Here is an 11,054-nt window from a genome sequence, read left to right on the forward strand (position 1 = left end):
ACTGAACTCACTCCTCCCTCTGCAACGGTCCTCTTTCGAGCTTTTCTTTCTCCTCTTATTCTGGTGACTTATTGCTGCAGCTAATGCCTTGATTTCTCCTATTTATAAATGAAGGTCTAGCTCCTCACTCTCTAAAGTGAATTCTACAGCACACTAGTTCCTTGGGATATTAAAAGAGATTACAAGAAAAAAAAAGTTCAGGGGTTCAGTACGTGTGGGAAATGATGAGTAAAACAAAATACTTTTTAAAAGTTATTGAAGAAATAACACCAAATCATGGTGAGGATATGGAGCAGCAGAAATCCATACACATCTCTGGGGGAAGTGTGAGCTGGTGCTCTGGCAAGTACTTTGGCAGTTTGTATACACCTAAAAACTCAGTTTCTAGGCATAACCACCCAGGAAAAAGGCAAAACATGTTCACAAGAAGTCTAGTTCACAGAAGTATTCATAGCAGCTTTGTTCAAGCAAAACCTGGAAAACTCTAAGTATTTATCATCAGGAAAATAGATTAAAAATTGTAATAAATATGTATCTTACAATGGAATGCTCCTCAAATATTAAAAGTAACGAACTATGGACACATGTGACAACATGGGTGGATTGTGCAGACCTTACGTTGCATGAAAGAAGCCGGACACAAAAGAGCACGTTGTCTGAGAATTCATTTACATGAAGTTTTAGAACAGGCAAAACTAATCTATTGTTATAGAAGTCATAAAGCAGTGGCCTCTGGAGGGGGCAGGGACGATGGACAAGGGGTGTGGGGGTACTTTCTGGGGCGATGAAAATGTTCTAAGTCTCAGTACAGCAGTAGGTTACCTGGGTGTGACCATCTGTCAAAGTTCACTGAACTGCTCTTAATGCTGGTAACTGCACTGAACATAAGTTACACAATAAAAGTGACTGCAAGACTTCTCAGAACCTTTGATGATACCATCAACAAAACAAAAATACAACCTACAGAATGGGAGAAAATATTTGCAAATAATGTGACCAACGAAAGACCAATTTCCAAAATATACAAACAGCTCATACAACTTACTATGAAAAAACAAGCAACCCAATCAAAAAATGGGCAGAAGACCTAAATAGACATCTCTCCAAAGAAGACAGATGGCCAACAAGCACATGAAAAGATGCTCATATCACTAATTGTTAGAGAAATGCAAATCAAAACTACAGTGGGATATCACCTCACACCAGCCAGAATGGCCATCATTAAAAAGTCTACAAAAGATAAACGCTCCCTTCTACACTGTTGATCGGAATGTAAATTGGTGCAGCCACTATGGAAGACAGTATGGAGTTTCCTTAAAAAGCCTAAAAACAGAGTTACCATATGTTCCAGCAATCCCATTCCTGGGCATAGACCTGGAGAAGAAAATAATTCAAAAAGACACATGCACCCCAAGGTTCACAGCAGCACTATTTACAATAGCCAAGACATGGAAACAACCCAAATGTCCATCAACAGATGACTGGATAAAGAAGATGTGGTCTGTCTGTCTGTCTATCTATCTACCTACCTATCTATCTATCCATCCACATACACACCCTGTGGAATATTACTCAGGCATAAAAAGGAATAAAATAACACCATTTGCAGCAACATAGATGGACCTGGAGATCATCATTCTAAGTGAAGTAAGCCAGAAAGAGAAAGAAAAATGCCATATGATACTGCTTATGTGTGGAATCTAAAAAAAGGGACACAAACCACTTATTATTTATAACTTAGATGATTGATTTCTTGAATATGTGTAAGCACATTTGACTGTCCTTTACGATTGGATTACCTCATTCTTTTGATTCTTATTTTGTGGCTGGCTTTATTCCTTTGATAACTATGTAAGTTTAAGAAGCTAAAACTCTAAACTGTTCTTAGAAACAATGAACAGTACATATATGCAAATGTTAAAATGGTTTTATCTCTCAATGAGTTGCTCTACCTAGGATAAACTTTGTTTACCCAAAAATAAATAAATAAACAAAAAATTCTAATAAACTTAATTATCTCCCCCCTTAAAAATAAAAGGGAGCTTCTTATTTTTCCCTTTCTTCAGTCAATGCAAAGTGGCAGAGCAGGCAATTTATGAATGAACCAGGGTGTGTGCGTGTGCATGTGTGTGACTATCCGTTCAGCCTGAGCCCAAATGAGGGGATGGGGTAGGAGGAGAAGCCGCGGAGGTGGACAGCCAGCCCCATGGAAGGTCCTTGCTGTGCACAGGAGTGACACTGCTGTGTGGTGGGGCTGACAGATGCTCCACAGGAGATTAGGAAATAAGTCTGCATCTCCCTTGGGCCCCGATACCATCAGCAGTTAAGAGGCCTGTCTGATTTCATTACAAATCTTCCATTCCCGGGGCTTAGAGCTCAGCCTCCAGACTCACAGGTGTGGGAGGACAGCAGGCCACAGCAAGGGCATTTTGCTTTTAATTGTGGCCATTAATCTGGCACCAACAGCCAGTCTGTCCTGTAGGAGGAGGGTGCTGTCAGGAAACCCATCAGTTGGGAACCAGTTGACTCTGCTGCTCTGCTCGCGAGGAAGTGGGGAGAGAGAAGGAAAAGCTCCCTAATCGTGCTTTCAGGGCCCCCTTTCCTGGCCTCACTGGGAAGGATCTAAATTTGCTTTCTCTCTGGATTTTGGGCGAGTCTCCTGGAGCCTGTAGACGGCCAGCTCCCAAGCCATGTTCCTCCTGTCTTCCCAGGGACAGGGCCATGGTGGTGTGTAGAGTCAGGGTATGTCCCAGCGAAAAGCGTGGGTAAGCATCCAGCACGGCCCAGGAAGGAGCAGGGTGGAGTGAGGACAGGGTCTGGAGCCAGGTGGGCAGAGCCAGGGAGAAGGCTGGCGGGGCCACAGAATGGGAAGGTGAGCCAGTGAGCACGTGTGTGTGCACGTGTGACGGGGAGGGCCGAGAGGAGAATTCTCCCCGGCAAATTCTATCCTGCCTCCACCCACCCACACCCCCGAGCTGGTGCTCCCATGGGATCGGCTCCGGCAGGCCCCTGGGGTGGTTCAGAGGGTGGGCCTGCCCTGGGAGCTCGCCAGCATCAGACAAGTGCCCGGTGGCAGAGGGGGCAGCGGGGGCAGGGGGCAGCGGGGGCAGGGGGCAGGAGGGGAGTGGCCCCAGTCGGTTGGGGAGGAGGTAGGAAGAAAAAGGCCTTGAAGGGTGAATGAAATCCTGACAGGCAGAGAGAGGCGGGCGTGAGTGGGGAAGAGGTGTGCTGCTGGAGCTCCCGGCAAAGAAACTACCCAAGGCTTTGCTGAGGGGTGGGGACCTACTAAAGAGGGAGGGTCCACTAGCAGCGAGCCTGATTCCTGGGTGGACGGCCTGGGGTCCAATTTCTCGGGTTAGTGGCTGCCCCCAGGAGGACACATTTCTGAAGGTGGCTCTGTGTTCTCAGACCCCCTCCACCTGCAGAGAGCCAACAGCAAGGCTGGGGCACCCGTAATCACAGCAGGCGTCAGCTACTGTGTGCCGTGCCCCTCGGGGTGGGGGCTGACGCACACAGGGTTAGTGGCTGAGGCTTGGAGAGGAGAGGGACCTTTCCAGGGCCACAGAGGGAGAAGCGTGTTTGAAGTCAGGCCTTTCTTGCTATACTGTTGGGCCTTCAAGAGGGAAGCCCAGCCTGGCTCACCTCCTCCCACCAGACAGGAGAGGCCTGGGCACAGATCGGGGAGGGAAAAAATGCCCAGGTCAGCCCTGGAGTTCCTGGGGAACGTGCCACTGGGATGGTCTTTTGATTCCTCAAAGGAAAACTTAGACTCTTGGCACCTATTACGATGGATAGTTTGGGGTAAAGAGTCAAAAACGCCCCGTTTGGATGTGGGGCCCACCTATGCGGGGTGGGTCAGAGGGGCCCTGGCTCAGCCTGGCAGCTGCCGCTCGAGCTCCCACTTCTGAAGCTTAGTGACCTTGGAGCGGTCACTGACCCTCTCCACGCCCAGGCTTTCTCACTGGCGAAGTGGGGCGAGAACAGGATCCACCTCGCAGGGTTACACTGAAGATGAAATGTGTTCTGTGGGCAAAGCGCAGGTAATGGTGTCTGGCTGAAGAAAGCTGCTGGATGCGAGCTACTGCAAGTCTTATCACCTCACAGAACCATTCAGAGGAAGAACAAGCCAGCCAGTTGCCACGGAGCTGGTCCAAAAGGGAGGGCGTCACCCCTCCTTTCTTCCTCACTGGCTCCGTCCTGGGGTTTCCTCAGGACACCTGATCTCCTGGGCAGCTGCCCAAGCCAGGAAACATTGACTCTCCTTCCTAAATATTTCTAGGATCTGGCCCTGCTCTTCCATCTCTATGGCAAGGAGCTGAGCCGAGGGGCTCCCTGCCCTTGTCACCTGGCTCTCTCTGCCCCAGTACCCCCCCACCCTCCCCCATTACAGCGGCCAAAGGGATTTTCCCACAGTGCAGATCTGAGCCTCTGAGAGCCTCCTGTGGCTCTCACGTGTTTGCCAGAACATGCCAGAATGCCCTTGGCTTTGCACACGCTGTTGCCTCTGTCTGGAATGCTGTACTCCACGCTTTAGTCCACCTGGTGAACTCCTATTTATCCTTCAAACCCTAGTGCAGATACACCTCCTCCTGATGGCTTCCAGACTGCTCTTCCTTCCTACAAGGCCAAGGCAACATGCCTGGTCTTTCACACTGCCTTCTATGTCGTGCGGACCCCTCTGTTGCCACCCAGGTTACACCATTGCTACTATTGTGCAAACTCCTTTGGACCTATCTCCACCTCGCCCCTAACCCGGGGTCTGGCTTGTGTCAGTTTTAGTTGACTCAGATTGAATTCGTCATTAGTGAAAGACTGCCCAGGCTGCAGATGTTCCTGCCCCCAGGCCTGTGGCCTTGGGTTCCCCTCCCCTCTCTAGGCTGGAAACTTAGCATCTCTGTGATGAGGAAGCGGCCAGGGTCTCTTGTTGTTCTGAGTTCCTGGAACTGTCCAGGCCTACCTGCCGACTCCAGAGCCGGATAAAAAGCTTGTGGGGGTCTCGGTTGCCTCGCAGACCGCTTGCCAGTCTGATTGGCCGTGCCTACGGGAACCAGCAACTTCATCACCCTGGAATCAGATGACTAATGTTCTTGGGAAACAAAGGGGCCTTTGCAGAACTTAACATTTCTTTCTTTTCCCCAAAGAAATGGAGAAACCTCATTAAGCCAAAACGAGAGAACTGGGTCATGCCCCGGTGATGCCACGCAGGGGCTGCCACTTGGCTCTGTGAGTGAAGCAGGCTATTAAATTTCAGATATAAGAAATAATCTTCTCCCTGCACTGCCTGATCACTTTATTAGAACAAAAGATAAATTTAAACCACAGACTTACGCAAAAAGAAGTAAGTCCACACTCTCCTCCTAATTAAACCAAGAGAAGCCAGCTAGATCCAAGGACACCCGGCCCACTCAACTAATTAACATTTATTAGAATCAGAAAACAATCTAATTCAATTAAAATGTTTCCACAAAAGTAGTTTAATGACTGTCCCAAAAATAAAGTACATTCAACTGGAGAATTTATTATGCCAAGGCAGTGCCGTGAGGGGGCTGAACGGATAACCCTAAGGTGGCTCTGCGGAAAGGCAGGGGAGGGTCTGGGCGGGACCCCTTGTCAAGGGAGGGGGATGCTTCTGGACAGTTACTCTCCAATAAGCCAGCAGGCCCAGAGCCAGAGGGGCCGCCCACAGCCGCCTTCATCCCTACCCCCACTTCCTGCTTCAACCTCTTTCCCTCCCATCAGCTCATCTCTGTGCCTGGCATCCCCATCCCCTTAGAGGATCAAGCTTGAGGAGGGAACTAAGGGGTAGGCTTGGACTCAGGGGCCTGGGTCCCTTTCTGCCTCTGATGTGCTGTGTCACCTTGGGCAGGTAGGAAGTGTTCAGAGAAAGGACTGTGAGCAGGGCACTCTGAAATTTAGCCAGCACACCTTGGGAAAGCTGGAGAAACTCCATTTGAAAGCTGCAAGCAGTTTTGGCTCTCCTGAGGCAGAGCTTTGAATTCATGGTGACTTTGTTCAGCAAAAGTCCCTTGATGGGGCCTTCGTTATAAAAACAGAAAGCAAATACTCACTTGGAGTTTGTCCTTTTGAACTAATGATACTTGAGTACACACGATTGCCAGGCAGTGGGCTAAACACGTTGGTTGGACTGTGTCCTTTAACCCTCACAATGACCCTGTGAAGTGGGACTCTCCATTGAAAGCAAGGCTCCGAGTGTGCCGGAGACACCTGGTTGGCCAGAGGTGAACCCTGGATCCAAACCCAGGCAGCCAGACTCAGGCAGTGGGGCCCCTGCCAAACTCAGAGTAAGTGTGGGGCCTTGGGGAGAGGGCGGCTTCTGTCACTGGACTTGGTGGGGCCCCAGAATCTGTCCTTTTGAAAAGGAGACCCTGGTGCTCTGACCTTGGAGATCTGAAATCCCTGCATCCACCCTGTGTACTGAAGTCACACCTGCCCAACACCCCGGCTCAGCTTTGGCCTCAGAAAAAGGACAGGACGAATTAAGCCTCCTTCCATCCCAGTCAACTGCACCTACATTGTCTGAACCTCAGACACTGTCACCAGCATTGAGTATAAGCTTTAAAAAGAGCTTTGTTAATTTGGTGGGCAGGAAATGGGAGGCCAACAACATGATCCTAACGAAAAAGGAAAGAGGCAGAGGAAACACTTGCAGGGTATACAGCAAACGTCAGTGATGGTCACTTCTGGATGGTGACCTAGTGGGTCAATTTAATTTTCCAGATTTTCTACTGTAAACGCACATCACTTTCATAAGCAGAAAAAGCTATTAAGATGGCTTGTAGGTATGTCTGCTCAGTTTTTCATTTCTCATATTTATAGAAAGGTTAAACATTTGGGTTTTTCTACGACTTGCCTGCTCTCATCTCTCTACTGGCATTTTATGATTTTAATGATTTAGTTAAGCTCTTTATAACTAAGGATTTTAACCCCCTGTCTGTTATATTTGTTGAAATGGCTTTCCCGGCTGGTTATTTACTTTCCAACTTTGTTTCTACTGTTTTTAGTGGACGCAGGTTTATCACCTTTATGTAGTCAAACCTACTGGCCCTTCCCTTTCAGACGGCTTCTACTGCTCTTTAACTTAGAAAGTCCTTTATCAACAAGAGATGAAACAGGTATTGACTTAGCTCCCTTTCGAGTTCTTCGGATTTCTTTTCTTTTTTCTTTCCTTTGTGGCATGTAGTTCTTTGTCTGACCTGTTTGGATTTATTTTGGTTTACAGTGTGTAGATTAATTATTTTCTAAACAGTTAACTGATCGTTCCAGCACATCTTATTGGGTGAGACTTTCTTTCCCTCCCTTGTAGTAATGTCTTACTTCTCCCACATTACGTGTTTATAGATAACACGTTTTGTTTTTAGGTTTTTACCTATTCTGTTACTCTGACCTGTTTTTCTCTTGTATCTGTGTCACATTGTTTTATTGATCGTAGCTTTTTCATATGCTTAAATAGCCTAACAATTTCAACAACATCTGTGTTTCTTTCACGTATATATTCTTCCAAGTAGCTCTGAGAACCATTCTGTAAAGGCCAAAACCACCACCACCACCCACTGAGATTTAAAGTTCAAATTTCCCTGAAATATTTGAGAAGATAACATGGTCTTTCTACCCAGCCTGAGGGCTCATCTCTCTGTCTATGCATTTCTTCCTATAGTTTTTGGGAGAGCTTCGTAATTTCTCATATTTCATTGTTTAGCCATCCCTACAGGTATATGACTGGATGCCCAGAGGAGTAGAAATAAGAAGAACAATACATTTACACATATAGATGTTATATAACACTATGACTCTTAGTGAGAGCCGCTGCCTTTTGAGAAGCACTGTGCCCATGGTGTCTATCGGGTTGGCCCTTGAGTGAGTTAAGTGAGCAAAGCAATTTGCAGAGTGCTGTGCACATTGTACAGGCGCATGTGCGTGTCTTGTGTATATTTACACGAAGATGGGGCAAGACTGAGCACTTTACAGTCTAGATTACCATGACAGCGTAGGAAGGGAGAGGGTGGGTGAATGGAAGAGAGATTATTAACCACCCCCAACCCCCTGCCAACAAAAAGAAAAAAAGAAAGAGAAAGTTGCCAAAGTTGCCAGTTACCTCTGTGGTGGCTGGTGGTCACTCAGTTACCTTTTCAGGTCCAGAAGCAGTTCTAGCAGGCCCCCATGGGCGGCCTGCTAGGTGCATGGAGCTGGGGTTCACTAGTTTGGCAACCTTTGCCTCTCTCTACCTGTGGGGGTTTGGGGGAGGCAAGTCTGCTCTGGGGCCTCTTGAGCAGGAAACTCCCAAAGGCGGCCAGTTCCTCCCTCTCCTCAGCCGACACCCTGTTCCTGGCCAGCCCCTTACAGAAGGAGCCAGGGTCTGACTGCTCAGCCTGGCAGGGCCCTCTGGATTCGCCCCCTTCCCCATCCCCACTCTGCTTGTTTCAGGAAGCCTTTCTTGGCTGCTGCGCCTGTCGCGGTTGGAGTGAATATTCCTGCAGGACCCAGGCCGATCCAATGGCACAGAAGCAGCGAGCAGATCTGTGACGGGGTGATGAAGAGAACTGGCTTCTGAGTGGGCCAGGCTAGGCTCAGACCTCAGCCCTACTACTTACTGGCCGTGCAGCCTTGGGCAACTTTCTTACCTACCCCGAGTTTCCATTTCCTCCGGTGTAGAAGGGGGTCGGAGGGCTGGAGTGAGGACGAGATGTGGGGAGGCCCGGCCCAGGGCCCGCGCTCGGGAGCGGCTCTGCCCTTGCCCCTCCTGCTGGTCTGGGTGAGGCTCGGAGGGGAGCGGCGGCCCAGGGCCCCCAGGCGCCCACGGGAAGGGCGGAGGCAGGGCCCTCACCAGGGCAAGAGCCCAGGCTCAGAAGCAGGCTGCAGCTTTCAGATGGATGACGGAACACTTCCACTCAGTGTCACCCCAAAAGCTTCTTGGCTGAATGGGGCCCTGAAGAACAGGGAGAGAAGGGGCAGGAACAATGTGGGCGGGGAAATCTTGAAGTGTGACGGGCAGCAGGGGGCCAGCCCGGCAGGGTGGAGGCTGGTCAGGTGGCGGGGCTTGGGCTCTGCAACGGAGTCGTCTTCTCCGGGCACCAGGAAGCCCCTGATGATTCTGGGGTGACAGCAGGCGGTGAGGCAGGAAGGCCATGAGCCCCAGGAAGCTGGGAAAAGGGGCCTGACTGAGCACAAATCCTAGTTCTCTCACTAGAGGGAAGCTTTCTGGCATGCCTTCTCTTGGGTAAAATGGGGATAATTCTAGAACCTGCCTCAAAGGGTTGTGGTGAAGATAAAATTATGCTGCTTCACAAGAAGCACTGTCGGCCATCTTCAAGGAGAAGGCAGATTCCTTGCGCTGGAAGGCATCATGTCAGTTCTCCAATGTGCCCCACACTGCCTTCCCCTGGGGGCCGGTGACCTTGCCCTCCAGTGGGCAGTTCCTCGATGTCTCATTCAGACAGACCCCGGGTGAGGCTGCCCCACTGGGCACACAGGCATTCTGAGGAGGGGACCCCCTTCCAGGCGCTCAGGCAGGGCCCCTGGACCACTCTGCAAGGCAGGATGCCCTGGACTGAAGTTGGTCGGAGGTCCAGAGAGGGGGCAAAATCACGGGTGCAGACGCTGGAGGTGGGGCCGGCAGGCCCCCAAACCTCAACACCATCCCTTCAAGGCAGCAGCCTTTCCTAGACAGGCTACTCCTCTCAGGCTGGGACCAGTTTTGTCTTTTCTTCCTTCCTCTGCTTCTGTCTGAATACAGGTGTGCGCTAGCTTTGTAGTAACTCAGGTTGAAGCACTTGCACAAATGTTACCTAATCGACCCATCCTCCCCTCTGCCTCTGCAGGAGGGGATGGCAGGTGAGGCCCCATGCTACACGAGGTGAGTAGAGTTCACAGAGATTAAGAAATTTACTCAAGATTCCTTCAAACCTGGTTTCTGGCTTCCGGGAGGCAAGGAGTGGTGGTGGCCAAACCAGGGTGGTGCTGAACGAGACACTGGTGGCTCATTCTCCCTGGAGCCTGCCAGGCCCTGCCCTGTGTTGGGGCTCCATGGCATCCTGGGGGCCCAGAGCAGCCTTCCAGGGGTCCAGGCCTTTGTCTGTAGGATAAACGTTTGGCCCAGCAGATGGGCCTCTGATTTGTAGGGAAGACGATTCATTCCAGACCCTGGCCTCATTCCTCCATCCTGCTCCCCCAGACACACAGCCGTGGGCAGATGCTCCCCTCTCCCCTTCCAGCTGGCACCCACTCTGTCCTTGCTGCCTATCGGAGTTGGGGCAGGGCTCCTGCTGGCTTTGCCCACCCCTGGGTCCCCAGCACATGGTACTTAATGAAAGAAAGAACACATACAGAAAAGACCTCCCTTCTTCAAGGCTCTACAATCACCCGCAAGAAGCTCTCCCCCACTCACCTCTGAGCTCCTACAATCCTCCCGGTGTCCTGGCTGTGCCCAGGTGGCAAGAACGGGGTGCAGGAAAGAGCACTGACAAGAAGGCATACAGATTTGGGTTCAAATCCTGACCATCCAGGCCTGTATCTCTTCAGGGGGCCCCGGCTGGCCACACATTCCAGCAGAACATTAGACAGTGACCCAAGCCTGGTGCACTCCATCTCTGTGACATTGTGACTTCCCAGTCTTCTGCTTCTGTCTTTCGTCCTCTTCCTCCAGAAGCCAGTGTGCTGTGCTCTGAACTAGGGAGCATAGCTCCCCGGGCAGAGCCTGTGTCCAGGGAGGGGGGGGGGGCTCTCAGCTTTGCGCTGACCCTTCCTCCCGGGCCCAGGCAACAGAGTACTCTGAGGTCCACAACAGTATGGCTTTTGCCTCCTCAGCAACATAAAACTTGAACCCAGCAATCACTTTTCTGAAATATGCCTTCAATACCCTGCCTGCAAATTCCAGAGTGCTTGTCAGCAGGGAAGCTGAAGCCCTGGGCTGGAGGCCGTGTCCACTGTAAGGGGTTTACAGCTCGACAACCCGACCTCATTTAGAATCTACATGTTTGCACTTTCATCCACTTCACTCCAATAGCTGTCACTGCCACTGCCCACTGCTGACGCGTCCT

Source organism: Camelus bactrianus, chromosome 27 (genome assembly GCF_048773025.1).
Source record: "Camelus bactrianus isolate YW-2024 breed Bactrian camel chromosome 27, ASM4877302v1, whole genome shotgun sequence".
In the NCBI taxonomy this organism is placed as follows: domain Eukaryota; kingdom Metazoa; phylum Chordata; class Mammalia; order Artiodactyla; family Camelidae; genus Camelus; species Camelus bactrianus.